The following is a 7,732-nucleotide window of genomic DNA, read 5'->3' as shown; positions in this document are numbered from 1 at the left end:
GAGTTGCTGGCAGAGTCGAATTTAATTAAAATATTTCCTCTGCGACCTCGGGCTCCAGCATCTGACTGCAAAGGTCAAGGCTACGTGTCGGATTTGGTTTTCGAGCTGTGTCTCGTTCGTTTGAGGTACTCTGCAGCCTGTCAGAGATTTTAAATTTGATACGAGCAGACAAAGACACGCAAGAACACATAGAAGGTGAGATCGAGTTAGTAAAATTACAAACACGCCATTTTTCTCAGATCATTTCAATTTATGCACTATTAATGGCGATTTTTTTAATCCGTTAAATCATTCTATATTTGGAAACCCTTGAATTTTCATAATTTCATTTCGGCTTTGCTCTCCAGAAAACTCTTAGCACGGTGTTTGCCCTTTCTGGTGACCTTCTCACTGTGTTTCCCCATTTATGTGATTTTTATATATATTTTTAAGTGAGAATAAATATGACTTATGATTGTTTATTTTTATTTCATTTCTCACAATCAGAGCTATTTTTAATTTTTAGTTCACAAAAACATCATGTTGTCTGGAATGCATGCAATGCATATTCACACTATGTCAAGGGGTGAGTCGAGAGTGACAAGGCGACAAGGGCGCAGGTATCGTGGTTGTTGTCTGCCTCTTCGTCGGCGGGTGTGCTCTTTTTGGTGTTTCTTTCGCCTCAATAAAATTGAATCTATTCTGCGTAGTTGTGGACGGCGCCGAGGGCAAGTTTGTATAATGGTTGGGGGACAGTTTATAATTGAAGCTGAAGGAATCTAGTATGGCTGGTTGTCGCCCTGCTTATTGTTAGCATCCGGCGAAACCCCCACCTGCCAACCTTTTGTTGCCTATATTTGAACTGGGCAGTCATCACGGTATTTACAAAGCTACTGCGTCTAGTTGCTTGTCTGATCATTTTTCAGTCGAACAAATTTTGAGAAATTATTCCCTACCCTAAAATGGAAATAAACCAGAATGACACGGAAAGACTCATGGTAACCATTCCTCACCTGCGGTAAATTCGGTCTTTTCCTCTAAATAAAAAATCGCATATCAAAAGAGGCTCCGAAGAAAACCCCCTCGCGAGGTGTGAGTCAATTTATTAGATTGGATTCGCATGGCCTTTTCTTTGAATGCGCGGCACAAAAGACGCACCTGAATCTATTTTGACAAATTCATTTCCACAACAGCAGCACACGTGAAAAATGTTACGAATTAATTGCGTGCATTCCTGAGTGCAGCGGCGAAGCCAATCTTTCTCCCGCATTGTGAAACTATAAATATGCAATCATTTGTTATGACGACTTGGAGTAGGAATTCAGCGAAGGAAAAATTCATTAAATGCTCGAACAGGTGTGAGACCTTTTTCCAGGCAAGAAATATTTTTCGAGGAGCGAGAGACTACTTCTGTTTTTTGGATGAGAAGAAGTGACTTGACCCATGGGTAATAATTTAAACGAATATGGTGGCAGGTGATGCGGCTCACGTATTTTATGCGTCGCCCAAAAGTGCAGGTATCGCTCGCGTCATTTATCAAGCAGGCATTCAATTTCGCCCTCTCCGAAATTGTGTGTATGCGGTTGAGGTCGGAGGACGCTCTGACGCCTGTGCACTATGTTATCTCCGGCTACGCACGGTATATAAAGAATAAAATTCGGTATGGCAAAAAGGAAAGATTTAGGACTGCAACAAGGGAAATTGATTGCATTATGTTCCCTAGAATTGCGATTCATTGTTAAAATGGCAGCCTATTACTTCTGATCGCTTCGAATCGACCCAACAAAATCAACACTTTGAAATTCAGTTTTGTGTATTTATTTATCTATAGCTCTGGCGTGTGTCACTGAACTGTGTTTGCTGTCAAAGATTTCCTATGCATAGTTATCATTTTAAATAATCCTAGCTACTTATATCACTCGAATTTTACAATTATGATTTTGGTTTTAAAACACTATTTATCTAAAGGAGTGAGGCATGAGAACATTTTAAAGTAAACAATAAATCAATCTTCCGGAAAAGATGTGAAGAGTTAACGCTGATTTTCAAACACCATGTCTTATGATGCGGCAGGGGCGAAATCGCTTCTCACTTGGGTTTGGCGGCGGACTTCTTTTGGTGAAAAAAGGATACATTGTTTTATTTTTTAATGGGTTAGATGGCAACTGTGGGGAAGCGTCGGTCTGTTCTATAAGAGAGAACCACACAGTCTGCGGTGATTTATTTAACCGCATGCGATCAAGAGCACTTTTTAAGAGAGTAAACAACAAAGATTTGGCACACTATTTGAGTTAATATTTTCCCATGCTTCACGCATTCTTCAATATCTACGTGAGAAAATTTACTGCATCCCTGCCGCTGCTTGTAAAATATAATTCCACCCTCATAAATTATGTTCTTTTTGTATTTTTTTCACTTGTTTGTGGGTTCATCGAACCGTCTCTTTTCTAGCATCATTAAAGGAATGATTGAGGAGCATTCCAGTATAATTTTAACTTACTGCTGAGCTTGGCTCCACAATTTAAACCCAGCCACGGAAAGAAATGATGAAACAAATTGAAATTTTTGATGAACACAAATTCAAAATAATAAATTATTTTTGATTAACTTTCTTAAAAATGAAGATCAAATTTTAGCGAATAGCATTCTGTGTCGAACCGTGGTAAATGAAACTTTCGCCTTATTCAATAGGCGCAGCAAATTATCAAAGACGATAGTGTTAAATTTAGAAATCCTAAAATCATGCTGTCAAAACTTGATGTCATGAAAGGGTAGTTTTTATCTGAGTTGCAGTTTCCAAACAATTAAATTTCCCTCTTTAACTAGCATATTTTAAATACAACAAAGGGAGTTTTTTCAGCTCCTCACAAAACCATTTTGAACACAGATTTTTTTACAAGGTATACATGGTGGAGGGCAGGGGCGAAATTTATCCCAATTTGCCCACCAACAAGATGAAGCAGCTCGGTACAATTTACGATGTGCGGAGAATACATTTGAAAATCCGTCTCATGGTTCACAAGAGCGCATCTCAGGTAAGATTACGAGAGACGAGATTGCGAGTGATTTAATGCCACTTCCATTATTTAAATCTGACACGCTTGTTAAGCGGCCTCTACTGGTCCTCCTCGCGATTTGTTCGCGGTGCATGCACGGAAACAGGTAGAAAAACCATTTGAAAAGTGTCACTCGCTCGCCCTCTCAGATGCTTTTTTGATGCCGGCAATAATGGGAAACTGTCAGAAATATATATATGAGTAAATGGTAGCGCAAAGCTTTTTGAAACATTCAATTGAGGATATATGATGAAGCAGGGCTTTTACAATACAAAGCCAACACTAGAGATCTTTGCCGCGCAGGGGATTTTCAAAATAGCGCCTCTTCTTCAGACATGATACCCTTGTTTGATAGCATCCCGCTTTGTCATACTTGAAGTATAGCTTTGGTCTTGCGCCAGCTATATAATATTGTTGGCATTGCACCGTCAAACCTTTTTGAAACTTTCTCCAACTATTATTCACCACTTCTCACATTATTGAAAGCAGCTGTTGTGACAAGAAGAAATTTTTAACCCTCTCGGCGGGGAAAATTTTCAGTTCCCCTTTGAAAGCAGCTTAACCAACAACCACCCATCGCCAACTTTCATTCAGTTGAATGCTCAGACATGATAACAGAGGATTGCTGCTTAAAACAATTAACTTATTTTCTTGTCAAGACACACAGATGAGAAATTGAACAATATTGAAAAACTAGGATAGCCCTGTACACGCAAAAAGAACGAAATATTTAGATCAGAATGTAAATATTTGTTTTTGATGGGACAGACTTAATCCTTGTTGATTTCAGTTTTTTTAAACTATACTTGGCCAGTTTTTTGTTTGTTGACTGTTGGTTAGTCTCGAAAAAGGAAAATATCAAATTTAATTTCACACGAATTTGCGAAATTTTCACAGATATGTATTATTTAAGTGGAATGGAAAATTTTTCAGGCAAGGCATGACAAAAAATTATTTCTCAAGAATTGCCCGACATATTGACAGCAAGTCCTGTGCTATTTTCCTTCTAAAAATCTACCACTTATACTTCACGGCTGTCTTGCCCACACAGCGTCTGTGCCGTACCATATTAAAACTCGTGCCATTGCAGCTCACAACTAACAACATCCAGGCACATCTTCCTGAGTAATTAAAATAACTCATCTCGTGCTCTGTCCTTTTCGAAAGCAGTCTTAGCTCCGTGTTCTCTTCGCACACACTCTCATAATTCTCACAGAGCGCGAGGAACAACAACAAATCATGCGTATGCGGCGCATGTTTCGAATTTTTACCTGCGCGGCGCGATATCACGTGTGTTCCTCGCCGTGTTTAAACGTTAACCTTTTCCCCGCGCGATGTCAAATGGTTGGACGGACCGGCCAACTCTTTTGGTAAATTATTTATGAAGTAGACGAGCAGCCGGGCCCCGAAAAGCATTTATGAATCCTAATTAAAATATTGCCTTGCTCGCAATCATAACTCATGTGCCAACAAAGAATGCGGTGCCTTCCCGAGATTGCTATATTTTTATTTCCGTGTGCGCTCTTGTTTTGGTTTTTGTAGCGGGTTACGACGACCATTTAATTGTGACAAATCGGTAGTTTTAGTTAAATTGTCATTGCTTCATGAACAACTGAAAGCAATTTTTCTATGGATTCAATATAAAAATGACTATTATTTGCAGTTTTTTATTTATTATCAATCGAAACAAGTTTGCAAATAAAATATATTTAGAGCATAAGAAAAATATTAAATGAATAAATTTTATTAATGATAGATATTTTTGCAAAATTGAATTATCAGAGAGTTAAGCAAATTCCTGAGGTGAAAGAAACAGAGAAGCAAAATTTAAAAAGGAGAAGAAATAGATTTGAGAACAACAGTTAATGAGTCAATTTATTAAAAAAAAATAGGAAAAATCGATTACAAATAATTTAAACACCAAGAATTCAATATAACTGTACATATAGAGAAACAGAAGGGAAATTTGTTTTCTTCACACTTTGAAAAATAGCAAATTGTCTTTCATTTTAGGGAATTTTAATAGCGTTCGTGTAATTTGCATTCAAATAAAGTTTATGATTAATGACCTTTGCATTTTTTTTTAAATCTTAAGGTTATGTAGATCAAGACGACATTAGGTCTGTGCCCTTTTTCAACGCTGATGTCCTACTTATTTTTTATTATCAATAGGTAGAAACTATTTTGAAATCAGTTTGGTTTAGGTTGTATACATTAACCCGGTGACAGGGGACCCAAAGATAGGGCGAAAGTGCTGTTTTAATTTTGGTGACAGGTGACTTTGCACTTTTCTCTTGTATATGGGGGAGCCGCCGTGTGCACAAAACAATATTTGTCCCAATCAGCGGCAAAAACGGTCGACCCGGCTGCATGGCTTTTCACGGCCATTAATCAAGGAAATGGTGTAAGAAAAGCGCACATGCACGATCGTCGTCATTTTCCAGAAAGTCATGCTCGGTAATGGGGCGTTGGCCGTCGCTTGTTTTAAGCTGATGGACGGACGGATCGCTTGTCTTTTTGGAGATCGAGCCAGCGAGCAGTTATTGATCTGTATTATTATTGTGGCAGCGCGGCCGAAAGGTGTTTCGACCCGTAGCTATTTTATCCTGACAATGAATCACCCAACAATGATGCTGCAAAAGTACGCGCGGACGGACACACAGTCGATGCCTTTGTTAAGCTCATTAGACGAATTACGGCACTGTAGAATAATCAGATCAGCAATTAAAAACATTGGCTCGGCGCCCAGCCACAACCAGACGTACCTCGCAACTTGGGAGAGGAGAAAAATTACGTTTTTCGAGGCACGAAGAGAGGATTGGAAATGGATCCAGATGATTGTGGAGATAATGAATTGGGGGAAATTAATCAGCACCTTGTGATGAGAGCAGTCTCGGAGTGCAAACAACATCAATTCGACACTGTTTTACTGGAACTTTCCTTATATTGCCAGCAAATCCAACATTTTTAAAATGTTGTTCATCAAATCGTAAATATAAAAATCGACTAAAAACAGTATTAAGCTATTTTATTTATCGTTTTTATAGAATTTTGCGCGACTAAAAAGATTAAAAAGTTAGGAATGTTTTTTTTATTTGATAGATTTTTACATTGTTTTCATCCTGGATTTATTTGTTGCCAGAAAATTTAGACTGATGAGATGGGATAGAGCAGATTCCAACGATACGAAATTAATAAATCGCGCAGGCATTACATCTGAATTAATTTTTCTCGACTTTTTGTTAACCCCTGGAGGGACGAGTCTCATTCCAGGGCCCACGTTTCATTACTCATTCCTGCATTCCAGCTAAACACAGGGACCCAAATTTATACACACTCGCTCTCTCATTCGTGTAAGCATGCATGCAGGTATGGGATATTATGGTGAAAAAATTTATGCGCGCGCGAGATGGGGAGAAAAAGATATTCGTATAGTATATGACCAAAACGGCGCGACGCTAGAGTGGGTGGAGGAAAAAATAATACACACACGGACAGACAGAAAACTAGCAGTGGACTCTCGAAGCTAAATCAAGAAATCAAGACAGGACCACGGAATAATAAAAGTCAACTCGGCGTTTCTTATTATTATGTACGCGCGCGGCAGGCAGAAATTATTTATGAATGTGCCTGAGCGAGGCAACCGCAGACTTGGCCTTTTTGTTTTTGTCCCTTCGCTATCTGCTGTGTTTGCAAACTGGCAAAAAATCACGCTGCTTCCTCTTTCAAACGACCACTATGAGATGAAAATTCACGATTGCAAAAAAATCACTGCTCTTTCGTTTTTGGTTGTGACACATTCCAAATTAACCTCGAAATTGAGAACGATATTCATCGCAAAATTTATTAGCAGCGTCAATCATTTCTTAACCACATTTATTTCACCCGCTGAAAGCTGTTTTGGAGTCGATTTCGACCAACAGCACTTGATGAGGCTTAATGACAAGTGAATTATGATTATTAAAAATACTGAAACGCGCGCGGTGATGGATCGAGCGATTGGAAATGGACAAACAAAAAGCTATTTTGATGTGAATAATTTACCTGTCAAATACAAGAGATGCCTCGATCGTCCGTAATTAATCATTTTTCTACCTCTCGTGCGCGCTTTGTGTGTGTATATACGTATTTAAACATATTGCAGCGCGCCGCCGCGTCGCAGCCTCTTTTACATTAATAAAAAATATTTCATCCATGCCCAGCGATGTTCCGACCGCTAGCGCTGATCTTTTTACCAATGGGTGTACAAAGGAATCGGAGAAAAATGAAAATTTATGCTAATAGGAGCAAGAAAAGTGGCCGAACGGATAAGAAATCACCATGGAGAGGCTATTAATTTGCTGAGTTGTGTGGATTTATGCGTGTATAATACACAATTTGAAAGACAAATGATCCTGGTGTTTTGCTTTTATCTTTTATATGTTAGAAACTTTGTCACCTTTTGCGTTTTAACTGGTTTTTCCTGTAAAATAATATTTTGAAATGAGAAATGATCCTCAATAAATTACTCTTGTAGCAAATTTTAAAGTTCCCCCTCGTAACTTTTCTGTTTTTGATTTAATTCTTGAAAGGAAAATAACTTCCGGATGAACAATTTTATTAAAATTATTTAAATTAATAGCTTTATTGCAAATCAATTACTCATGTGTGCATCTCTACGATTAACGCCTGCTCTTTCCAGTTTAAATCAAAACGTC

Source organism: Cloeon dipterum, chromosome 2 (assembly GCF_949628265.1).
Source record: "Cloeon dipterum chromosome 2, ieCloDipt1.1, whole genome shotgun sequence".
Lineage (NCBI taxonomy): Eukaryota > Metazoa > Arthropoda > Insecta > Ephemeroptera > Baetidae > Cloeon > Cloeon dipterum.
Note: the sequence above shows the minus strand (reverse complement) of the source record.